At 40.3% G+C, this 26899-nt stretch overlaps 1 protein-coding gene and 1 non-coding gene across 20 annotated transcripts in view; one reads left to right on the forward strand and one right to left on the reverse strand.

The window, feature by feature from the left end:
- The window catches only part of FHIT (fragile histidine triad diadenosine triphosphatase), a 1512191-nt gene that overhangs the window by 482608 nt on the left and 1002684 nt on the right, over nucleotides 1-26899 (forward strand). The window lies entirely within an intron of this gene.
- Nucleotides 18996-19067, reverse strand: TRNAC-GCA (transfer RNA cysteine (anticodon GCA)). The gene has a single exon. It is a non-coding gene; the product is annotated as a tRNA-Cys (tRNA).

A 26899-nucleotide genomic window follows, 5' to 3' on the forward strand; every position in this document is an offset into this window, starting at 1 on the left:
ATTATCAGGATTCTGAAAGATGAAAGAAACCCTGTGATTTCTCCCCATGGATTAAACTTCTCACTAGAACTTGAATAACCAGGTAGTATTTTTAAGCTGTAAAAATGCCTCTGGCCTATGTTCTCCTCTAGGAGTTTTATAGTTTCTGGTCTTACATTTAGATCTTTAATCCATTTTGAGTTTATTTTTGTGTATGGTGTTAGAAAGTGTTCTAGTTTCTTTCTTTTACAAGTGGTTGACCAGTTTTCCCAGCACCACTTGTTAAAGAGGTTGTCTTTTTTCCATTGCATATCCTTGCCTCCTTTGTCGAAGATAAGGTGAGGAGAACATAGGCAAAACACTCTCCGACATAAATCACAGCAAGATCCTCTATGACCCACCTCCCAGAATATTGGAAATAAAAGCAAAACTAAACAAATGGGACCTAATGAAACTTAAAAGCTTTTGCACTACAAAGGAAACTATAAGTAAGGTGAAAAGACAGCCCTCAGATTGGGAGAAAATAATAGCAAATGAAGAAACAGACAAAGGATTAATCTCAAAAATATACAAGCAATTCTTGAAGCTCAATTCCAGAAAAATAAATGACCCAATCAAAAAATGGGCCAAAGAACTAAACAGACATTTCTCTAAAGAAGACATACAGATGGCTAACAAACACATGAAAAGATGCTCAACATCACTCATTATTAGAGAAATGCAAATCAAAACCACAATGAGGTACCATTACACGCCAGTCAGGATGGCTGCTATCCAAAAGTCTACAAGCAATAAATGCTGGAGAGGGTGTGGAGAAAAGGGAACCCTCTTACACTGTTGGTGGGAATGCAAACTAGTACAGCCGCTATGGAAAACAATGTGGAGATTTCTTAAAAAACTGGAAATAGAACTGCTATATGACCCAGCAATCCCACTTCTGGGCATACACACTGAGGAAAGCAGATCTGAAAGAGACACGTGAACCCCAATGTTCATTGCAGCACTGTTTATAATAGCCAGGACATGGAAGCAACCTAGATGCCCATCAGCAGATGAATGGATAAGGAAGCAGTGGTACATATACACCATGGAATATTACTCAGCCGTTAAAAAGAATTCATTTGAACCAGTCCTAATAAGATGGATGAAGCTGGAGCCCCTTATACAGAGTGAAGTAAGCCAGAAAGACAAATAACATTACAGCATACTAACACATATATATGGAATTTAGAAAGATGGTAACGATAACCCTATATGCAAAACAGAAAAAGAGACACAGAAATACAGAACAGACTTTTGAACTCTGTGGGAGAAGGCGAGGGTGGGATGTTTCGAGAGGAATCGGGTGGAGAGGGAGGTGGGAGCGGGGATTGGGATGGGGAAGACGTGTAAATCCGTGGCTGATTCATATCAATGTATGACAAAACCCACTGAAATGTTGTGAAGTAATTAGCCTCCAACTAATAAAAAAATTGAAAAAAAAAAAAAAAATGCCTCTGGCTTCTCCTAGCCCTTTGTGAATAAACTCAGAGAATGTACTGAAGTTAATTTTTAAACTCATTGAATTGTATTTAAACACATAAAAGTGTATTTTTTTCTAGATCAATTTAGTAATATATAGACATGACCCTTGATGGAACGGGAAAATCATCTCATTGATTCATACACTCATTCATTCATTCTTTATTCACAAGTGTTTATCAAATCTTTACTTTGTGATAGGGCTTGTGCAAGGCACTGAGGATACAAAGATGAAAAAGATGGATATGTCTTCATGTCTATCTTCTCTCACATTTGTCTAGAATAATTCCAGCTTTTTCAGATGATAATTACAATTGTATGTAAACATCAGGCACATATATGCCAGGCACCGTTTTTAGCATGTGATATACATGTCTTCATCATGTCCCTATGAGGTAGGTTCTATTATTATTCCCATTTTATAGATGAAGTGAGACTTAGGTGAAATAACTTATTAGAGGTCAGTTATTAGCAAGTAGCACAGCTAGAGTTTGAACCATCTGCATTCTAAAGCATATTTACATTTCTTCCTGAAATCCTTGTGAGTAATTTAGTAACTTGAGGAATTTTAGTTTAAGATGTCAACCAAAGTAAACTTATAAAACTTAAAGGTGTTTTAAATTCCTGGAAGTTGCTTACAGGTCATGGTCTTGTTTCTTTGTTTCCTACCAGAAGACATCCATCGACAAGATTTTGTAGATGAGAAAATTTAGGAACCTGGTAGTTAAGTAACTTGCCCAAGGTCAAGTTGTTGGGAAGAACATGCTTGGGATTCAACCCAGAGCTGCTTATTTTGAACGATCAAGCTCTCCTTCTAAAAAGGAGCTATATTTTTTTAAATGTTGCTATTTTTTCTGATTTTAGTACTCACTCATGCTGAATGTATAAATGTTACAAAACACATTCAAATGAATAACAACAACAACAAAAAAACAACACAGAGAATTTTTCTTCTGTCTCTATCCCCATAGATATTCCTATCAATTCACTTTAGTCCATCAGTTGTGTCACTCTTTGTGACCCCATGGACTGCACCATGCCAAGCTTCCCTGTCCATTACCAATTCCCGGAGCTTACTCAAACTACTGTCCATAGAGTCAGCGATGCCATCCAACCATCTCATCCTCTATCATCCCCTTCTCCTCCCGCCTTCAATCTTTCCCAGCATCAGGGTCTTTTCAAATCAGTCAGTTCTTTAAATCAGGTGGCCAAAGTATTGGAGTTTCAGCTTCAGCATCAGTCCTTCCAATGAATATTCAGAACTGATTTCCTTTAGGATGGACTGGTTGGATCTCCTTGCAGTCCAAAAGACTGTCAAGAATCTTCTCCAACACCACAGTTCAAAAGCATCAATTCTTCGGTGCTCAGCTTGCTTTATAGTCCAACTCACACATCCACACATGACTACTGGAGAAACCGTACCTTTGACTAGACTGACCTTTTTTGGCAAAGTAATGTCTATGCTTTTTCATATACTGTCTAACTTGGTCATAAGTTTTCTTCCAAGGAGCACACGTCTTCTAATTTCATGGCTGCAGTCACCATCTGCAGTGATTTTGGAGCCCCCCAAAATAAAGTCTCTCACTGTTTCCCTTGTTTTCCCATCTATTTGCCATGAAGTGATGGGACCAGATGCCATGATCTTCATTTTCTGAATGTTGAGTTTTAAGCCAACATTTTCACTCTCTTCTTTTCATTAAGAGGCTCTTTCATTCTTCTTTGCTTTCTGCCATAAGGGTGGTGTCTGCATATCTGAGGTTATTGATATTTCTCCCAGCAATCTTGATTCCAGCTTGTGCTTCATCCAGTCCAGCGTTTCTCATGATGTAGTCTGCATATAAGTTAAATAAGCAGGGTGACAATATATAGCCTTAACATACTCCTTACCGATTTGGAACCAGTCCATTTTTCCATGTCCAGTTCTAACTATTGCTTCCTGGCCTGCATACAGATTTCTCAGGAGGCAGGTCAGGTGCTCTGGTATTCTCATCTCTTGAAGAATTTTCCACAGTTTGTTGTAATCCACATAGTCAAAGGCTTTGGTTTAGTCAATAAAGCAGAAATAGATGTTTTTCTGGAACTCTCTTGCTTTTACAATGATCCATCGGATGTTGGCAATTTGATCTCTGGTTCCTCTGCCTTTTCTAAATCATGCTTGAACATCTGGAAGTTCATGGTTCATGTCCTTTTGAAGCCTGACTTGGAGAACTTTGAGCATTACTTTGCTGGCATGTGAGATAAGTGCAATTGTTGGGTATTTTGAGCATTCTTTGGCATTGCCTTTCTTTGGGATTGGAATGAAAACCTACCTTTTCCAGTCCTGTGGCCACTGCTGAGTTTTCCAAATTTGCTCACATATTGAGTGCAGCACTTGAACAGCATCATCTTTTAGGATTTGAAATAGCTCAACTGGAATGCCATCACCTCCACTAGCTTTGATCCTAGTGATGCTTCCTAAGGCCCACTTGATTTCACATTCCAGGATGTCTGGCTCTAGGTGAGTGATCAAATCATCATGATTATCTGGGTTGTGAAGATCTTTTTTGTATAGTTCTTCTGTTTATTCTTGCCACCTCTTCTTAATATCTTCTGCTTCTGTTAGATCCATACCATTTCTGTCCTTTATTGTGTCCATCTGTGCATGAAAAGTTCCCTTGGTATCTCTAATTTTCTTGAAGAGATCTCTAGTCTTTCCCAGTCTATTGTTTCCCTCTATTTCTTTGCACTGTTCACTGAGGAAAGCTTTCTTATCTCTACTTGCTATTCTTTGGAACTCTGCATTCAAATGGGTATGTCTTTCCTTTTCTTGCAGAAGGTGAGCCCAGTTTGTTCTACTTCTGTCACTAATAAAATGCACATTGTGAGTTTTTTTCCCCACTGTTTGGTACCTGTGCATTGGTTTTGTTTCTAGGCTGAAGCTGTTTGCTCCCGGAGGAAAGGGAAAATTTCATTTAGTTCTGTCTCCCATAACACCTGTCCCCCTTACTAAGCATATGGTAAATTCTCAATAAATACTTGTTGCTTTAAATTGAATTGAAATCACCCACTGCCCATCATACACCCCTTTTACAACTACAGGATACAACACAACCCCAGAGGCCAGAAGAAGGAAGGGAATCCTGTTTTTCTATCATTGTCAAATTCCTTCCCCCTGTGGCTGGGAAACTGCTCAATTGTTGTGTTTTTGTCTGTGTTGAAACTCAGAGGACACTAAGGTCAGCTTTCAGATGCAGCTGAGAGCAAAGCAGCAGCCGTGAATAAATCCCCCACCAGTCCTTGGCTTATGTCAGGAGTATGGTAAATGTTGGCAGAATGCATCAAGGAGTCACTTCCCTCCATGGGGGTTTAATGGTGCACTCTCTGCCTGCAGTGTATGAAACGGGCTCATGGATTTCCACCAAGATACAGATTCCATAAGATGTGTACCATCTCCCGGATACCAAGGATCTCAGTCGCCATACCCAATCCTGGGGTCATCAGTCTCTCATGAAGCTCCCACCCCCGCATTGACAGGACACATCTGCAATCCCTGAAGCCTTACTCCTCTGACCCTTTGGACTATAGACCATATCATATCAAGTCTTTACTAATTTGTAAATGTTCAATTAAATAAGCCATGTTGATGCTTCTTCACCCTCTAGTGACCTGTTGATGGGCCCACAATGATAAGTGTGGCAAGTGATCCCATATTCTCCCCTTTTCAGTTTGGCTCCAAATTTCCCTTTCTAGCCTGACTCAGTTAGCCAAAGCAGAGAGCAAGTGAACTTGGCGCTAATGAGAGATTGCTCAGATTAGCATTATGCTTGTAAACAACTTCTCTCTATCAAGATAGGGTTAATTTTCTCACTGTGATTGTGTTTCCTTAATACCGCCTCTCTCTAGCATGTCAATTCTGCCTCTGATCTCTACCTCACAGCCTTAGTCTTTGGGTTTCCCTTGCACAAGCTCTAGTCTGGGATTTTTCTGTCCAGGCTCCCTTGCATCATTCTAGTCTCATATGCTACCTGTCCTGTAAGGCCTTCCTTCATCACCTGAGCTAAAGGATCATCTTTCTTCCCAACCTCTTGTAAGTCATTCTCTGTGACATCACCTGTTTTATGGACTTCATCCTGATACATACTAAAATTAGTTTGAGGGCTGAGAACCAGAGGTGAAATCCCTGTGCATGGGGTCCTAACATTTTCCTTTGACAAGTTCTTCAACTTTGGGCTTAACTTTCTTTTTTTGCAATTTGATATCAAGTATTCTGTTTTTTAAAATGATAATGCCTTTAAAATACTATAAAACAATTTTTGGATAAGTTATACAAGTGGCTTATTACTTTACTTCCATCTTTCATCATTTAGGAAAGCAGTACCCTCTCCTGTTACTTTATTTGTAGAAGAACTTATGCTTTTCTAAAGGTCATCAAATTATTTTATCTTATATTTTTATAGTAGACTTTGCAGTTGAGAAAGCTAGTAATATCATATGAACTTTGTCATGAGGAGATTGGGCCCTAGAGAAGTCAAGTGGCTGTAAATTTATCGCTTTTTAAATTTGAAATATAGTGAAGTACTGCAGACGATGGCCTTGTTTCCTGTGACTCATACCCCTCCTCCTTTTCTTACTCTTTCTGCTCTTTTAGTATTAACCTCTTTACTAATCTTTCTTACCTTAGGATCTGGTATGTCATTTTTTACATTTTCAAGGATTTTGCCTAGGTCTTTAATTTCTTCATGTAGGTCTGGTTTGATCTCTGTGCAGTCCAAGGGACTCTAAAGAGTCTTCTCCAACACCACAGTTAAAAAGCATCAATTCTTTGACACTTAGCTTTCTTTATGGTCCAAACAGACATGATTACTGGAAAAACTATAACTTTGACTAGATGGACCTTTGTCAGCAAAGTAATGTCTCTGCTTTTTAATATGCTGTCTATGTTTGTCATAGCTTTTCTTCCAAGGAGCAAGCATCTTTTAATTTCATGGCTGACGTCACCATCTGCAGTGATTTTGGAGTTTTTGAATGTTTAGTTTTAAGCCAGCTTTTTCACTCTACCCTTTCACTTTCATCAAGAGTCTCTTCAGTTCCTCTTAGATTTCTGCCATAAGGGTGGTGTCATCTGCATATCTGCAGTTATTGATATTATAAGTTTGAAGACTGTTTAAAAAGAATTATTAAACTGGTATGAATGGGCTTACAAATGCTTTCTCTGTTCTTTTGGCATTCTTCCTCCTGGGGAGTATAACAAATGTCAGTCCTTAGAGTCAGGAAACCTGGATGTTTTCCCTACTTTTTCAATTATTCGCTATTTGACTTTGTTAAACTCGCTTCTGTGCTGAGTTTTGGTTTCTTATATAACAGAGGGTTTAAAACTTTCCTTATCTAAAAGCCAGTGTTACTGTTTGTTGAAATGATGGTCTGATCTGAAAGAGACACATGCACCCCAATGTTCATCGCAGCACTGTTTATAATAGCCAGGACATGGAAGCAACCTAGGGGCCCATCAGCAGATGAATGGATAAGGAAGCTGTGGTACATATACACCATGGAATATTACTCAGCCATTAAAAAGAATTCATTTGAATCAGTTCTAATGAGATGGATGAAACTGGAGCCCATTATACAGAGTGAAGTAAGCCAGAAAGATAAAGAACATTACAGCAGACTAACACATATATATGTAATTTAGAAAGATGGTAACGATAACCCTATATGCAAAACAGAAAAAGAGACACAGAAATACAGAACAGACTTTTGAACTCTGTGGGAGAAGGTGAGGGTGGGATATTTCGAAAGAACAGCATGTATATTATCTACGGTGAAACAGATCACCAGCCCAGGTGGGATGCATGAGACAAGTGCTCCGGCCTGGTGCACTGGGAAGACCCAGAGGAATCGGGTGGAGAGGGAGGTGGGAGGGGGGATCGGGATGGGGAATACGTGTAAGTCTATGGCTGATTCATATCAATGTATGACAAAACCCACTGAAATGTTGTGAAGTAATTAGCCTCCAACTAATAAAAAAAAAAAAAAAAAAGATTCTGGTTGAAACAATGTCATAGGCTTGGTGAACGATGACACAGTTTGGAAACCAGTGATCAATAATGGACATAATAATACTACTCTGCCTGACTCTCTATATCCTCCCTATGATAATATAAAGTATATGAAAGAATTTTATAAAACTGACTTTGTTCTATTATGATGTCATCATGAAGATTTCATACCTTCCTTAAGTTCATCCATCAAACATGAAACTACAAACCCAGACTGAAAATTTTAAAGTCTTAAAATTGAGCAGCCATATTGTGGTTTAGGAATGTTTTAATTCAACAAGAGGACTGAGTGTAGAAACGCTTGGGAAAATACCAATCAAGAAGGTTATTGAAGGCAAAATGAGGATGCAACTATATGAAAGGAGATGGTATTAAGCCAGAAATTGGGCTGGCATTGTTTGGCATTAATTAAACTTGTAACAAGTCACAATAATTCCACTGTAACCCATCTGGGAAGCTATAATCTAGTTCCCAAGTGAATAAACCATGAAGCCAAAGGCCGAATAGTTTAACAAAAGGGAATTAGATGATTATCTTGTAAACTAAAGGAGCAATGATACTGTGGCTTAATTAGAGAGCTCGGTAGGAAGCTCAAGTTACAGCAAGAGTTTTAAAGCAGTTGCCTGGTCATTTGCAAGATGTTGGAAAGGTTTTATTTATGAGAAAAAAGAAGTACCAAATGGCCACTGACATTTAAAAGTTGAAACTCAGGGAAAACAAATGCTGCAATGGCACATAAATGGTAGTTGGGGGGAAATGCTGGGGAGAATGATTTAATATAGTGTTTATAGAGACTAATGGAATAAACAAAGAGTGGTTCATTAGTGATCAAGAAATTGCATTGACAGGTATTAGACACCCTACAATCAGGGGGATTAAGTCTAAGGAGATGCTTAGGCTTAATTGAACACAGAGTTAGAGAGTGCATTAATAAATAGATATTCTGGGTTTTGATCTTGGGTTAATTGTTGGGTTTCAACTGTTTTGACATTTCTTTGATTTGACTATTGCTGAGCAGATCATAACTGTTAATGCCTATGTTTTTGCCTGAAATATTTGATTAAAGTTTGATGATTTTCCCTGAAAATTATCTCATTACTTTTGTATGACATGCCATAGGAAACATAATTTTATTCTGATTAGTGACTTTACCTACTCTGATTATTGACTTTATGAATCTGTGGTACCTAAACAAACACAAATAAATAAGAGATGTGAACAATATACATAGTCTGTCATCGGTTTGTTTAATTTTTATCTAAGTGATAATCTGCATGTTTCTGGGTACCAGATTACTAACCCAAGTCCTGTATACACATTGTGGGGACAAAATCATTCAGTTTCAACTGTAGCTTTTTTCCCTGAAGAAGGCAGCTTCTCATAGGACAGTCTAGACAAACTTACTGGTTCAACTTTGAGTTAGAAATCTTTGTAAATCGTTCCATACAAACATTGTTTTTTTCTGCTTACAACACTGTTAAGAATCTGTCATCAGTGCCTGCACTAATCCTTGGTTGCCTGGATTGAGCACTCCTCTGATTTGCCTAAGGAAAAGAGCCAAAATTGTGTCTACAGATTTTCAGTTTGATGACACCTTGGCTTAATGAAAATTCTTGAAGAAGAGAATGTGATTTTTTTTTTTTAAGTTCCAGGCTGGTAAAAATGAACAATTTTGCATAAGAAATAAATCCTTAGCATTAAGATAAATGAGAAGCACCGATGATGTGAAACTAAGTTTGCTTTGACATAGATAAGGGAGCTAAGTAGGATTCTATGGGAATTCACACACTGGATCTAAATCTCTTTTTAATTACTGCATCAAGAAATATGCTCATGACTATTCAAATACTTGCCTTTAGCACTTTTTAAACAAAAACAACCTTGTTCAGTGACCTAGTTTGACCATGTGCTCTTTAACTGGAAGCATGGGAAGGAAGTGAGACCCTCCTCTTACTGGGATGTGCCATGGAGGCCCTTACACTTTTCCTGAGCTACTTAGTCACTCACCACTCTAGGGAGTGGGACCATTCCTGGCATTCTCAGATGCTTTAACACCCAGACCACTCAGCTCCTATTTTGAAATTACTCTGACAGATTTCTTAACACTTTGGAAGAGCTATTCAGATTATAATCCTAAAAAGCAGATGAAAAGATTTTGTTTTTACTTTATTTAATTAATTATTTTTGTTTGGCTGCTCTGGGTCTTCATTGCTTTGCTTGTATTTTCTTTAGTTGCGGTGTATGAGCTTCTCATCACGGTGCCTTCTCTTGTAGCAGAGCACGAACTGTAGGGTGTACAGGCTTCAGTAGTTGTGGCTCATGGGCTCTAGAGATTAAATGATTTTTGAAAAATGGGATAGAGAGATAAATAATTGGGTTCAAAGCACTGGTGTGTCCAGGGATATTCTTACAACTCAAAACATAAATTAAGAGCTAGGCTTTGACCTCACCAAAAATGTTGCCATGTTGACTGACAGGAAAGTGTATTTCATACAGTAAGTAGGCTAGCCTTAGGCTAGGAAAGAAGATTGATTTGGAAAAGGAATGCAGGTGGGATTTCAGAAATAAGAGTCAGTTTCATTCATTACTTAAGGCTTAGAAGCTAAAGGAGGGCAATGGAGAGTCCACAGAAATATATTACTAGATTAGAGTTTCCTGAGAGGGAAATGTTAGGTTGTGAATGGCTGTAAGTTATTCACCTGGCTTTTGGAAGTAGGAGAAGGAAAATATGGTCAGGGGTATTAGTTGCAGGCACCAGAATCTACACTGGCCAGTTTAAATAGAAAATGAATTTATTAAAGGGTATACAACATATCAGATTCCCATGTGGCTCAGTGATAAAGAATCTGCCTGCTAAGCAGGAGATGCAGGTTTGATCTCTGGATTGGGAGGATTCCCTGGAGAAGGAAATGGCAACCCACTCCAGTATGCTTGCCTGGGAAATTCCACAGACAGAGGAGATTGGCAGGCTACAGTCCACGGGGTCATGAAGAGTTGGACATGACTTAGCGACTAAAGAACAACAGCACTGCAGCATTTCAAAGAATCATTGGGAATCCCAGAGAATCAGACTTGAGGCTAAGCTTCTGGGACTAGTGCCCAAAACTATACTGCAGAATTGGCCTGGGAAGAAAATGTCTATTGACACAGCAGCTGGCTATAGAGCCATGCTATGGAACTCAGTAATGTGGGGATTTTCACCATCCATTCACTGAATGCTGAAAAGTTTTCTCAACTGTAACCCCAATAGATACCAAGGATTTAATTTTACCACAATTTTCCCTAAGATCCCTGAAAGCAAGACTCCTCTCCCACTGCCTCCACCAGCAAAATAGCTTCCAACCTACAGTTGTTTTTTCTTTACTTCCCATTTCTCACTTGTTCATTTCAGTGAGTGGACTGAGACAACCTTGCATTTTTGGTTGAAATACAATTTACTTTATGTAAATGTACATACAATTTACTTTATGGAAAATGCTCCTGTAATCATTATTCTATCTTATAAATAACAAATATTTATTTATTTAAACTAAAGGTGGAATCTGTGCTAACTAACATTTGTAAGTTCATCTCAAGATGTGTATTTTGCAAAGCAAATGGCTCAGTGATAAATTTAACTTTGGGAAATGTTGGAATAAAGAAACAAAATTTCTTTAATTTAGGATTAAGATGGATATGGGAAACATCCCAAAGGATATTGAATGTGCCACATTTCCTAAAAAGGTATTTGGGCCACGGAACTTTTTTTTTTTTTAACAAGGGCACATGTTCTAAAGAATGAAGTTTGAGAAACTGCATTATGTTGAGGCAGTCCGAGCATGGATTGGAAAAGAATTTCAAACTTGGAACATTTTAGAAGGGAGTGAGTTTATTAAGTGCAAGGCACTGTGAGTGCAGTGGGTCGAACTCCTGACAGACTGTTAAGAGCCAACCAATTCCCTGAGTTATTAGCCAATTTTTATAGCTTCAAGACAAAATTCCTGCTGAAAGGTTGGCATTAGATGATTGGTTAGGGCACTATAAGGACGAGCACTGGAGTGGGCATTTTTGCCTAATATGGCTCAGGTAGACTGCTGGTGATGATCAGGGGGTCTTTTGGCAAGATTACAAAGGGGTTCAGTTGGGACTCAGTCAGCCTCAGAGTGACCTTGATTCTGGGCTCCTCTTCTGTGGTCTTGGTACGGGGCCTCACACCTGTTGCCTTGGGGCAGGACCCATCACATTAGACTGTGATCTCTTTGAGGAAAAGGATTGTGATTTACTTATCTCTGTCTTTCTAATACTTAAATCAGTGCCTGACGTATAGTGATGTTTACTGAGTTGATCAAAACGATGTAGGGAAAAACAATCTCTTTTCAACTCTATTTCCCACTGCTGTTTTTATGTTATAGGAAGACCATAATCTCTGGAGTCAGACTTCAATTTCTTGCATCTCTTGGAGTCTTGAATTCCTGGTGTATCATTTGAAAAGACTCCTCTGTTAAGTGTTACCTTTCGAGTTTGGGACAATGGAATATCAAGGGACAAACTGGTAATGTGTTACAGGTTAAAGTTATTAATGTATGGGTATTCCTGATCTTCACAGTTTCCCTAGCTTCCACACAGAAAGAATTTGTTTTCCCTTGGTAAACTTCCAGGTCCTCTCAAAACTAAAGAAAGTGGAAGAAAACTATAAGAGATTGAGAAGTTGCATTGAATTATGTAATAAAGAGTTGAGAGGTGAAGAGAGTGAGCAGGACGCAGGGCCCAGCTTGGGTGAGAGCATTTGAACAAGGGCCAAGAGGAAGAGCATTTGTGAGCCAGCTGCCAACCACATGAAGAAACTTGGGAAAAGCAGCTATGCAAGAGAATCATTAGGTAGAGTGTTTTATATGCTTTATATGCATTAAAAATAAACTCCTTCCTTTCACAGTTTGTTATTGTCGGCAGGAAAATGAGAAGAGCTTTCTGGATCTTGGATTGCATTTCTCTCTCTGTGACATGGTAGTATGACTGGATCACATGGATCCTAGGACTTTTAGTGAAATCACATTTAATTCTCTATTTTTCTTTCTTTCTCTTTTTCCCCCCTGGTTTTTCCCTCAACTTTCCCCACTATCCTCATTCCCCAGCCAAAACTACTGGGCTTCAAATCATTGGATGACATCATTCTGTTTTAAGTAGTGATATTAATTCTTGTTAGAAAGGAAACTTGGTCCACATTTGGAATACCCGTGAGTCTGTGGCAAATTCCTTTTTGAGAAAGTGACAACTCTCCTGGTGTCTAAACGTCCTAAACTTCCTTTTGCTAATGTAGCAGGAAAAAAATGGCCACTTGAGGTTTTCTGATGTTGTATAAGATAGCACCATTTTAGGTGGTACAGCTTTTAGCGCCACTCCTCACTTAATGGGAGATCACTGGCACTGGTTTTGACAGTGTGTTTAGTTTTCTTGTTTCAGTTTACTAGGAACTTCCATCCTCAGTGCCAGTCTTTTGTCTTTGAGCTTTAAATCTTGCAGTTCCTCTGTTTGCCTTCTGATATCCACTCATCTAACCAGCTGAAAGAAGGGAAGTTAACTTCTGCTTTGCCAGGGCCAGTGCAGTTGAGGCAAAAATCTGACTGCTTGCCTAGCTTATGAAAGGCAGATGTTTGCATCTGAAAATCCTGACTTTGATGCTAACTTGACAGTGTGGTACTTTCCTTCCATTTGTACTTTCTTTGATTTCAAGTATGGCTGAGTGTGACCTTAGTCTCATCCTTGATTTTTTCCTTCTTAGTCATTGCTCTCTTGCACTTTACTTTTTATAAATATCATATAGGATGAGTCAAAGCACTCATTTGTTTTTCCCAAAGAACTGTTTTAATATCCTACAATTTAGAAATAGGAAGTCATAGAAAAGTTAAGGTGAACCATGTTTTCATATTCTTTCTTAGGCACGCTTCTTTCCCAGTCTGGGTTTGCATTGTCACAGCTTAATAGCAATGGAAATTACAAGAGCTTTAACCCTGCAGTCCACTGTGTCATTGTTAATGCAGTCCATCCACTTACCCCCCCACCCATCCACTCACAGCTGAAGAAATCCTGTTTCATTTTGAAATTGACCCTCTGGCTCTGTTTCTGAAAGATAGTCTGGGAGTTTTCTGCATCCTTGACTGGATTGTTGCAAAACCATTTTGGCAGATACAATTACAGTGTATCTAACGTGTGTTTGTGGTGTGTGTGTGTGTGTGTGTATGCACACTTGTTTTCCTACCCAGATAGGACAGTCTTGCCCTAAGGAATTGATGGTATGACCCATCAACTCTAAGCCCCTTTGGGATTGGTGGGAGTAACAGGTGGAGGGAGCACAGCAGAATGGAAAGTGTGCCGGGCTGAATGTCAGCAGATGGGCTTTCCAATCCTGCTTGTACCAACAATTTACTGTGTGACCTTGGGCACCTTACTCAACCTCTCTAGGAGTCCATTCTCTCACCTGGAAAGCAGAGTTAATAATACATGCCCTTCTTAACTCAGAGGACTAGAGGGCAAATAAAGTGAGATTGTGACTGTTTGGGAAGTTTGAAAGGAGTGTAAACCCAGTCTTCTGCAAATAAACTTCAGGGTGCCCTGCAGAGGGATATCTTTATCTGAAATAAAAGGCACTATTAGAGGGAATAGCTAATGTGGAGTAGCCTTTCACTTCATTTCAAAATAAAATGCAAGCCTGGGCGAGAGAGCTAGTAACGCTGTAAGATGAGAAACTTCCCTTGTTTATGTGCTGGGCAAGGTGCTGATACTGTCAGTAAAGCCAGCCATAATGGTTACCCGATCATGTTGCCATTCTGCTTTAGCAAATATGTTATCAAAGAACACAGCCTGTCACTTACCATGTAATTTGGTGGTTAAGTGCATGGGCTTTGGCATCATTCACACCTCAGTTTGAATCCTGGTTTTGCTACTTACTAGCTGAATGCCCTGGGACACGTTTATCTCTTTAATCCATAGTTTTATTATTTACAAAATGGACAAAGTAGCACCTCTCTCTGTAGAGTAGGGGTAATGCATTAAAGTGCTTCACATGCTTCCAGGTCATAATAAGAACTCAATAAATGATAGGTATTAGTAGCTAACAGTAGCTGTGGGGAGGAGTATGGTTGAATATTTTTTTTCCCTGTGCTTTTCTGAACTTCCAAGTGTTTCATAATGGCTTTCCCCCCAGTTTTGTTAAGATATAATTGACAAATAATATAATGACTTTTTAAAGGTCAAATTTAAAGGTACTGGTTATTGTAAATTAATGCAACCATGAATGAAGATTAATTATGTTCAGGAATTGTTGTAGTGAGCCTGTCATGATTGCTTCCTAACATTTCCACCGGGCTTTAGAAATTACACAGCACTTTTACAGATGTTGTCTCATGCATCACTTATAACCAGCCTGTGGAGTCAGTACTAGTCATATTCCCATTCTGAAGATCTGGAGGCTGGGGGGGGTCACAAAGAAATGTACATAGTTATGCAGCTCATGAAGTGGTAGATCTCAAATGTGCCAGAAAAGATTGCATTCAGACGCAATGAACGGACACCCAATTATGGTGGTATAGTGGTCAGTGGTCTGGATTCTCCACAGAAAGAGAACCAATAAGGAAGATCTCTCTCTTTCATATATATGTGTGTGTGTGTGTGTGTGTGTGTGTGTGTGTGTGTGTGTGTGTGTATTTCCTGTGTGTGTGTATAAAGATAGAGAGAGGACAGAAGAGATTGATTTATTTTAAGGATTGGCTCATATAGCTGTGAGAGGCCTGACAGACTCTGCAGGATAGTCTGGCAGGCTGGAGAACCAGGGAGGAGTTAATTTTGGAGCTCAAGTATGAAGGCTGCCTGCTGGCAGAATTTCCTCTTGCTCTGGGTGGATCAGTTTTTTCCTAAGGTCTTCAACTGGTTGGAGACACCCATCCACATTACAGAGGGCAATGTGTTTTATTCACAGTCTACTGATTTTAAGGTTGAGAGCATGCGTGCTAAGTCACTTCAGTTGTGTCTGACTCTGCAACCCTATGGACTGTAGCTTGCCTGGCTCCTCTGTTCATGAGATTTTCCAAGTAAGAATACTGGAGTGGTTTGCCATGCCCTCCTCCAGGGGATCTTCCCAACCCAAGGATCAAACCCATGTCTCTTACATCGCCCTTGTTGGCAGGTAGGTTCTTTACCACTAGCGCCACCTGGGAAACCCAATTTCAAGGTTAATCTCGTCTAAAAAATACCTTCACAGCAACATTCAGGTATGTTTGAGCAACTATCTGGGAACCATGACCAAACCATAGTGAAAGTGAAAGTGAAATTGCTCAGTCATGTCCGACTCTTTGCGACCCTGTGGACTGTAACCCACCAGGCTCCTCCATTCATGGGATTCTCCAGGCAAGAATACTGGAGTGGGTTGCCATGCCTTCCTTGCCATGCCAAACCATGTTGACACCTAAATTTAACAATCACAAATGGCTTAATTAAAGAGGGGTTTACTTTTCCTAGGATACTTCAACAAATTCAGAGTCATCAGCTCCTCCTGTCTTTCTGCCTGGCTATGTCTTGCCATGGGACATGTGACCTCATGCTTACAAACTGGCCGCTCCACCTTTGGCCATCAGAGGCAGGAGGAAGGGGAAAGGCAGTAGGCAAAAAGCAAAAATGAACAAACCGCTTGTGTCATCTGAGTCTTCCCATTGCAGCAGACTTTCCTGGAGGCCCCACCTCGCAACTTCTTATTGATCTTATTAGTCAATTAATATATTTTGGATCATTCCTAGATGCAAGGAATTTGGGGAGATTAGTATTGTTATGAATGTCACTCCAAAAAAAAAAAAAAAAAAATCAAGGTTCTATTAGTAACAGAAAAAGGGAGAATAGATACACTGAAGGAGTGTGGTGGTGTTTTGATGCCATGTCATTACTCTTTGTGCTACACCAAATTGCTCACCATACATGCCAGGAAGTGTCTGCCCTTGGTTGCACTGCCTTTTGAATTAGTCACTGAGTTGTTTTTGGATATTTGAGCCCATCATCTAAACAAAATTACCTTAGATTGATGGAAGCCAGTAGAACTATAAGGAGACATTTGTTAGACACTGGTTTCTCTTTGCTCTCTCCTTATGACCCGAGCAGATAAAATACTCTTTCTTTCATTATGTGAGTGGGAGGGACGCATAAAGGGAAATAAGAATGAGGGGAGGGGCCAGACATCAGTAATGCCTGTGCAGCTGATGCATCATATGATCCAAGTGATTTTTCAAAACTTATTAGAATTATGTAATATGTTTCTGCTATAGAGCATGAAATGGTTTACCTCATTTCATTGTCACAGTTGAAGTGTTTAGCTGAAGCCCACAGAAAATCATTTATATTATTAGCCTTCTATGGTGCCTAGGAATGTAAGAAATAATCACTGGAAGAAAATAGTATCAGAGAGTACAGGAAAATTTGTGTTGATAATTGCTAGATTTTGTTGTTGTTTTAAATCAGATATTCCAAAGATCTACTTTATATTTATTTATAAGTAAATATTTCAAAGACTACTTAATGAAAAATCATTTAGAACTAAAATAGGAACCATGTGTCACATTATTGAAATATGACCCAACCAGTGTTATTTTAAATTTTGGTTAGGGAGAACAAAGCAAAGAAATAAATATTTTTTTGTCTTGCTCTTTCAGATATGCATGTGCACATACACACGCTCACACATACATAACTGTATGTCTCTCAGTGTTATCTTGTATCCATTTCATATTCCTCTCTAAGTATCACTGTGAAACTACTTTGTTGTATAATTTTCATGTAGCTCTTTTGGCATTTTTGCAATTCTAATTCTCTCTGGTTATTGCATTACAAAAGAGTGGAGAGAAAGTGAATTTGCATGCAGGACATTTTAAATTCTAATGTCAGGGGTCATTAATCTTTTTTTTTTTTTTTTTGGTTCTATCTAAGAGCTGGGCTTTCATATACCAGGGATAATAATTTACAAGCAAGCTTTTAGAAGTAGAGTTTCAGATGTATTTTTCAAATTCTCATAACCTGAAAGGCTAAATGAGAAAGAATCCAAAATCAAGATCATTTCCATATATTTGACTGTTCTATTGCTCATTTGTTGGGAAAATTGGGAACCCCTTTAGTTCATCTTACTTTCGGTCACAGTGAGTGGTCTACGTATGCTCCTTACCCATGTCCAGTGAGAACCTCACTTGATGACCTTAGGAGTACACCACCAAATGCAGTGTTTGGAATTCTCGTTCTTGAAGCTTCTGATGACTATATCCTCTGCATTTTCCTCACATGAGTATCTTACTTTTTTCCTCTACGTGAGATAAATATTAATGCTTTTCATTGATATTAATGGAATTTATAAATTCACATCAGAAGCAGTTTAGGGACCAGTACACTGGCCAATACAATCCTACTGCAGGTCTCTACTCCACCCCCTTGCTCTGGATGACTATTTCACTTTCTCTTCTCTCCTGAAACTCCCAGTGGCTCCTCCCCACTTGCTGTAATACTGAGAAAGCTCAGTCGGGAGGGAATCTCCCCAGCTCTCACCAGCCTATCTACAACTGGACTCATGTTCTGTTACAGAGGATAAACTGTTCTTTTCCCATCCATGGCCTCCGTGGTGCCCTGGAACCCATCCCCTCTTGTTCTTGCAATTATCTGCTCTCTCTTGTATCATCCTGGTTCCTCTCTCTACTAGATAATTCCCAGCAGTGATTAAAAGATGCTGTAATATCTCCAAATTAAGAAGAAAGTAAAAGAAAACCTGCTTAACCCCTTCCATCTACCACAATTTCTCTGCTCCCCATTGATTGTAAAGAACATCAGAAGAGTTGTCTACACATGTTGTCTCCATCAGACTTTCAACTCTACTGCTTCTTAGAACATATTCCGAGTCACTGTCAGCCATTTCTTTGCCAAATCCATTGCTTTACTTCCTGTTCCACCATTCTCACTTGATCCATCAACAACACATGACTGCTTGACTGCTTCTTCCTTCTCAAAATACTTTTTTTTCAGTTGACTTTGGGGACAACACCTCTCCTGGTTTTTCCTTCTACCCTGCTAACCAATCCTTTTCAGTTTCTTTGACAGTCTCCTTCTCCTTTCTTTGACTTGTCCATCTCCAATGTCTCATGCTCCATCCTGAGAACTTGTCTCTTCTCTCTCTCTTCACTCCCTGGGTGGTCTCATTCAGGCTTATGGCTGTGTGCTGTCCAATTCCCTATCTCCAGCCTAACTCAGACGCCTTCTCTCAACTCCAGACTTTGTATGTATACCCAGTGCCTTACTCATCCCCACTTGGGTATCTGAAAAACTTGAAAGTGAAAGTGAAGTAGCTTGATTGTGTCCGACTTTTTGGGACACCATGGACTATAGCCCGCCAGGCTCTGTTGTCCATGGAATTTTCCAGGCAAGAGTACTGGAGTGGGTTACCATTTCCTTCTCCAGGGGATCTTCCCAACCCAGGGATTGAACCTGGGTCTCCTGCATTGCAGGCAGATGCTTTACCATCTGAGCCACCAGGGAAGCTCTCTGAAAAGCTTATCAAGCATAAATGTTTCCACCCTGGTCCAAGACAACAGCATCTCTTCCCTATGCTTTTGTCTTCGTGTGCCCCTGCTTTCTGTCCTTGCTACCTTATTGCAACAAAGCAGCTAGAATGATTTTCTTACAAGTAAGACACATATATATGCTACTGACACTATGTATAAAATAGATAACTAATGAGAACCTACTGTATAACTCAAGGAACTCTACTGATTGCCCTGTGGTGACCTCAATAGGAAGAAAATCCAGAAAAGAGAGGATAGATGTATATGTATAGCTTATTCACTTTGCTGTGCAGTGGAAACTAACACAACCTTAGATAGCAACAGTGCTCCAATAAGAATTAATAAAAAGTAAAAATAGACAAAGCAAGACAAAAAAACCCAAAGTCATATCCTGTCACTACTCTGTTAAAACCTTAATGGCTTCTTTTCTCAAAATAAAAGCCCAAAATTCCAGGTGGGGCAAGTGGGCTTGTCCTGCCTGTCTCCCTGACTGGACAGGCCATTTCTGCTCCAGCCACACTGGCCTTTCACAGTTGCTCAGTTCCTGCCACTGTTGCTAAGTTATAGCCTCTGGTACTTCTTCTCCTGGGTCGTGCTTCCCCTGGATATCATCACTGCCTGCTTCATCCCTTCCTTTAGTTCTCGGCACAAATAACACCTTTTAAGAAAGGAAATATTCTCGCTAATATAGAAATCTCCCACTCTGTCCTCCTTAGCTGTTTTTTATGAGCATGCAAGTGATTATTGACTTGTTTCTTTCCTGACTCTCTGGAGTGTAAGCTCTGTGAGAATAGGTATAGTCTTTGCTCTTTCCCTGGTGTCTAAACTAGCGCCCTGCAAGGACTAGGCACCCAATAAACACTGATTAAATAAATGAAAAATTGAATGAGAAATATAAATCTAAATATTTAAGCAAGAGCTCTTGCTAATTGACCTGAACTCAGGTATCAGTGACCATAAATTCTGTTTTGTTTTCTGAATCCTCACATCTGTGATTTTGGCATTTTGTCTCTTTGGTCAATTTATGTTATTGGATTTCCTAAGGAAATAAAGAGGTGCATGATTTCTTACTAACATTTTTGGGGTTTGTGACCCTTACCTCACAAACACAAAGCATCAGCAGAACAGGATATTAGTCAAGGATCACAGTAACTGAACTTTTCTAAATCAAATCTTGCCTCTCCCTATATCAGTAAGGAACCCAGCAGGAAACAGATGGCACACACAAATTGGGTAATTTGACTAGAGTTTAATAAAGGTATCATTTTCAAACCACAAGCCCCAAGTGCAGTGCCTTGAGGCTAATAGCAGCCTTTTCTGCTTCCGCCCAAGGACTGAAGGTGATGAGAGGGAAGGTGCATGAGAAGGGAAGAGCATGGGGTCCCTGGGGGGAGCATAGGAGAGGCCACAGGACAGAGACCACGGACCAGTGGGACCAGCAGCCTCGGCTGAGGCAGACAAGCAGCCCGTGATAAACCCTGGGGACTGGGCTGGTGAGGCGCTGAGGGAGTGAATGTTCCAGCTTCTCTCTCCTGCCTTCTTCTAAGCTCTGGCTGGGGCTTCCCATTGGCTGAACCCAGCTGGAAGTCAGAAGGCAGGGTCTCTATAAGCCAGGCTCTGAGGTAGACAGCAGGATAGGAAAGGGTGAAGGGTAGATCTGGGGAGCGAATGGTGGGCATCCAAGTGCTGTCTTCCCAGCTAGAGCCTCGTCTCCTACTTCCACGAGTCCCCTTCTCACCTCTTCTTCACATGCCAGCTAAAATAAAACCATTCATCTGTTCACAGCAGTCCCTGGTTTAAGACCAAGTCATTCAATAGCTTTCCACTGAGTTTAGAATAAAATCCTAACTCATTCCAGGGATGTACAATACCCAAAATGGTCTGGCTGGCTCCCTCCTGCCTCTCGTAGTCCCCAGCTCACCCTGGCTTGCTGCACCCACTTGTTGGTGGTCTGCTGTTGCTTCCCAGAAACAACTAAACTCATTGTCCTCACTGGTTCTTCATCAACCCCTAACTCTCTGGTGGGAAAACCCATTTTTCCCCTCAACCTGTTCCATAATTGACTTCCTTCAACCTGTTACATGGTTGACTTGTCATTTGAACATCATCACCTCAGGGAGGTCCTCCCTGTCTTCCTGGTCTAAAACACAATGTCTTCCATTTATTCTCTATCAGAGCACCCCAGTATTTGCTTCACAGCATTTATCACAAACCATAAATGGCTCATTCATTTTGCTCTTCTTTGCTTTGCTTGTGTGTGCTCAGTCGCTCAGTTGTGTCTGACCCCATGGACTGTAGCCCATCAGGCTCCTCTGTCCATGGGATTTCTCAGGCAAGAATACTGGAGTGGGTTGCCATTTCCTACTCCAGGGGATCTTCTCAACCCAGGGATTGAAACTGTGTCTCTTGCATCTCCTGGTGTTGGCAGGTGGGTTCATTACCACTAGCACCAAGTCTAATTCTGAAGCAAAGCATATTTCTTCTAGCCATGGGCCTTATCTGTCTTCTCTGTCACTCAATCATCCTCAGAATCTAGGACAATTTTTGACCCAGCTTGTTTCTCAATGAATATTTGGCCACTGAGTAAGCAAACATTCCATTCAATGATAATACCTTTCCACTTATGCCATTACAAAAGATAAAAAAAGGTTACTAGAGCTTGTCATGAATGTATTTGAATTTCTGTCTCTCTAGTATCTGGGGAATCTTAAATATAATAAGTGCTTGATGTATGTTTGAATAAAACACATTTACTAGCAACAGGGCTGATTTCCTATAGCTTGCCAGATTTTTTTTATGGCTGTTCTATTACGTCTTTAACAAAATTAAGCTAAAAAATGAACAATACTCTGCAATCTGCAGTTTCATAGCATAGCTAATTGAATGGCACTGACTGTCTTGGTGACCTGTTGGAAGCTGGTGTTACATAGTGACTAGGCTTGAGCGTTAGAGCCAGAAAGACCTGGCCAAACTCCAGGTAGGCCACCAACTGTCTGGGAAACACTGTGGACAAGTTACCAGCCTTTCTGAGCCTGTATCCACATCTGTAGCTGCAAGGATAATGTGGTCTAATTCCTAGAGTTGTTGTAGGATTGCAGGTGATAGCAGCCTTACCTCTGTGTCCATCACTTTCCCTTCAGTATAAAAATAGGCCCAAATCCTCCCACATCGCTCCTTAGGCTACTGCTTCATCAATACCCTTCCCCAGTCCATGTTTTATTAGTTTTAGGATCTCATGTCTGTATTCTGGTTATTGGGAATCTTGCTAGAAGGCTTTCCTGTCCACACTTTTTCTTTATAAAGTTGAATTTACTTTCTGGTTGAAGCAGCCTGGAGCTTGGTTATGCCTGTGACAAATAATAGACCCATCAGGCTTTTTAGCTGGCATCATATTTGCCAGACAAATGCAGACAGCACTTTCATGCAGCGAAGCACTTTGTTAGTACTTTGAGCCTCTAAGGGACAATTTGAGTTGGCGGGGGAAAAAAAAAAAAAAGGCATTGAAACCGTGTTCAATACTCACCCCATTACACAAGGAAAACCAAATAAGTTTATCTAACAAAAAGGTATGGGTATGCTTTTGACAAAAGAAGTCCAAGTCACAGGACTCTGTCTCTACTTTGCAGAGAGACAAGAGGCATGGAAGTTTCATCTTATGTTCTTTTTTTTACTTGAGTTTAACTAATATGCTTCAAATGTATTCTTTGTTCCAGGTGTTTTTCTTTACTCTGGTAGATGAATTAGAACTATTAAGACTATAAAGTAAAAATATGTAGGCACAGATAAGGTCTGATTAGAATGGGATCCTTTGCTCATGGCTGGGAAATGTATTGGTAACTATAGGCAATTGGGCAAAATTAAATTTCTAAGGCATGAAATGGTTGTCTGGAATCTAGTTCCTTAAAATATTCAAATCAACTCCATTCAAACCTATATATTTGACACTCTGGTTGTATGTGTGTGTGGCGGGGGGGCTGTGCTAGGTCTTTATTGTGGCACGCAGGCTTCTCTAGTTGTGCCGTGCCAGCTCAGTAGTTGCAGCATGCACTTAGTTGCCTCAACCCATTCTCATCGTCCTGTCCCCTCCCAATATAATGTGGGAGTGAGTTGTGTTTTTTTTTTTTTTTTTAAGCTTCCCTGATGGCTCAGTGGGCAAAGAATCTGCCTGCAATGCAGGGGACACAGGAGATGTGGACTTGATGCCTCGGTCAGGAAAATCCCCTGGAGGAGAAAATAGCAACCCACTCCAGTATTGCTGGCTGGGAAATCCCATGGACAGAGGAGCCTGGTGGGCTATAGCCCATGGGATCGCAAAGAATCGGACATAACCGAACGACTAATCCTTTGGCTTACTTTCACTCTAGTTGCCTGTGGGATCTTCGTTCCCCAACCACGGGTCAAACCCGTGTCCCCTGCATTGAAAGGCAAACTTTTAACCTCTGGAACACCAGGGAAGTCCCTAATTAGCACTCTGGATACATGCAGAATAAAATAGATTAGGGTTAATTCCTGCCTTCCAGCACCTTATCATCAGGCTCAGTGTTCCTGAACTTTTTTGACCAGTGTCCTTCTTTTCTAACTATAAATATCTCAGTCCCTCCTTATATTATTTGAAACTTAATTTAACATTGATGATAACAAGATAAAGACCTGCTTCAAGTTACTTGTCACATGAAAAAAAAGTGAAACTGAAAGTCACTCAGTTGTGTCCAACACCTTTGTGACCCTGTGGACTATAACATGCCAGTCTCCTCTGCCCATGGAATTCTCTAGGCAAGAATACTGGATTAGGTAGCCATTCCCTTCTCCAGGGGATCTTCCCCACCCAGGGACTGAACCCAGGTCTCCTGCATTGCAGACAGATTCTTTAGCATTTGCACCACCAGAGAAGGTATTTGCCTGTGTCTCTCTGGGACATACTAATCTAAGTTGTGATCTAAGACACACATACACTACACCTCTTTACATGAGCCTCATTCATTGTTAAGCTTCATATGTTCAATAGAGACCAGAGGTTCTAAATTAGTGGTTCCATGGGTCAAGTACAGTTTACAGAGTTTTTGTCTTCTTAACTTTCTTAACTGAGCCAACATTTACAGTTGGGCTATTTCACAGAAAATGCAGAAGATTTTTGGCTTTTCTTAAAACAGTGGAAGGTCTGGTGGGCAGGGACCTGCATCCCCACAGGGCAGCCGTGGCGGGGCTGCTGGCTGCTGCCCCTTCAGGCAGGGCTGGTGCCCTCTGGTTGCCACGTCTCCCCTGCTCAGCAGTGAGTGGGTATGCCTGAGAATAGGCTTGACACATACAAATTAGATGGCATCATCAACTCAAAGGACATGAATCTGAGCAAACTCCAAGGAGACAGCGAAGGACAAGGAAGCCTGGCGTGCTGCAGTCCATGGGGTTCCAAAGAGCTGGACACAACGTAATGGCTGAACAACAGCAATACAAATTAACCCCCATTCTGGCTCTTGGGAAACTTGAGTGTGTGAGTTTGGTAGAGTCTAGAGAGGGGAGTCTGAAGAATTTTCATCCATCGAGTGGATGGATCATGAGATACTGGTAGGGTTTGTATGGTTGAAAAAAAGTGTGTTGGGGAGGGTGAGGGGAGATCATTCCAGGCAGGATACTAAGTTTGATACTGAATTTCACCAGTGGGTAGTGATGGTTTGTGAGCTACACCTCCAGTAGTTTTTCTACTTTTTTTTTTTTTTAACAGTTGAGAGCAGATTTATGGTTATGATTCTGGTTTCCTTGTATTCTGATATGCTTCCTTGAGAGAAAGGGAAAAGGGAGGAACGTGTAGTAATAAAAGCTAAGAATTGGGCATAACTAAGGTTGTAGCTCCTAATTCTCCAAGCCAGGCTTCAGCAATATGTGTACTGTGAACATCCAGATGTTCAAGCTGGATTTAGAAAAGGCAGAGGAACCAGAGATCAAATTGCCAACATCTGCTGGATCATCAAAAAAGCAAGAGAGTTCCAGAAAAACATCCATTTCTGCTTTATTGACTATGCCAAAGCCTTTGACTGTGTGGATCACAATAAACTGTGGAAAATTCTGAAAGAGATGGGCATACCAAATCACCTGACCTGCCTCTTGAGAAACCTGTATGCAGGTCAGGAAGCAACAGTTAGAACTGGACATGGAACAACAGACTGGTTCCAAATAGGAAAAGGAGTACGTCAAGGCTGTATATTGTCACCCTGCTTATTTAACTTCTATGCAGAGTACATCATGAGAAATGCTGGGCTAGATGAAGCACAAGCTGGAATCAAGATTGCCAGGAGAAATATCAATAACCTCAGATATGCAGATGACACCACCCTTATGGCAGAAAGTGAAGAAGAACTAAAGAGCATCTTGATGAAAGTGAAAGAGGAGAGTGAAAAAGTTGGCATTCAGAAAACGAAGATCATGGCATCTGGTCCCATCACTTCGTGGCAAATAGATGGGGAAACAGTGGAAACAGTGTCAGACTTTATTTTTTTGGGCTTCAAAATCACTGCAGATGGTGATTGTAGCCATGAAATTAAAAGACACTTACTCCTTGGAAGGAAGGTCATGACCAACCTAGATAGCACATTAAAAAGCAGAGACATTAGTTTGCCAACAAAGGTCCATCTAGTCAAGGCTAAGGTTTTTCTAGTGGTCATGTATGGATGTGAGAGTTGGACTGTGAAGAAAGCTGAGCACCAAAGAATTGATGCTTTTGAACTGTGGTGATGGAGAAGACTCTTGAGAGTCCCTTGGACTGCAAGGAGATCCAACCAGTCCATCCTAAAGGAGATCAGTCCTGGGTGTTCATTGGAAGGACTGATGTTGAAGCTGAAACTCCAGTACTTTGGCCACCTCATGCCAAGAGTTGACTCATTGGAAAAGACCCTGATGCTGAGAGGGATTGGGGGCAGGAGGAGAAGGGGACGACAGAGGATGAGATGGCTGGATGTCATCACCGACTCGATGGACATGAGTTTGGGTAAACTCTGGGGGTTGGTGATGGACAGGGAGGCCTGGCATGCTGTGATTCATGGGGTCGCAAAGAGTGGAACACGACTGAGTGACTGAACTGAACTGAACTGAACTGAAAGAGTCGGACACGACTGAGCGACTTAACTGAAGGTTGTAGCAATGGTCGACAGTCAGATTTATGAACTTATCAATTAAAATTGTGTGTGTGGGCCCTGGTCAGGGAACTAAGATTTCACATGACGCAAGGTATGACAAAAGATAAAATAAAATGGTTACTGTCACAACAAAATGTGGCTGGATGTTGATAGGGATTCTGTTGAATCTATAGATCAACTTGGGGGAGTATTTTCATTTAACAGTATTGTCTTCCAGTCCAGGAACACACAGGATGTCTTTCCATTTATTTATATCTTCAAGTTCTTTCAACAGTGTTTTGCTATTTTCAGCATACAAGTCTTGCACTTCTTTTGTTAAATTTACACCTAAAATTTCATGATCTTTAAATATTTTTAATGCAATTTTTTTTCTAGATTTTGTTTTGGAATGTTCATTGCTAGTACAGAGAAATATAAGTGATATTTGTATACTGAATCTAAGTACTGAAATCTCCCTGGACTCTTATTAATTCTATTAGCTTTTATTGGTTTCTTTATGATTTCCTATATATGTCATTTTTTTTTTTTCCAAATAAGATATTTACATTTTTCTTTTCCTGGGATGTCTTTTAATTTCTTTTTCTTACCTAATTGCCCTGGATAGAATCTTCAACACAATGTTCAATAAAATGGTGAGAGGAAAAAAGTAATTGTGTGTGTGTTGGTCTGTGGTGTATGG

This window comes from Dama dama, chromosome 24 (assembly GCF_033118175.1).
Source record: "Dama dama isolate Ldn47 chromosome 24, ASM3311817v1, whole genome shotgun sequence".
Taxonomy (NCBI): Eukaryota; Metazoa; Chordata; class Mammalia; order Artiodactyla; family Cervidae; genus Dama; species Dama dama.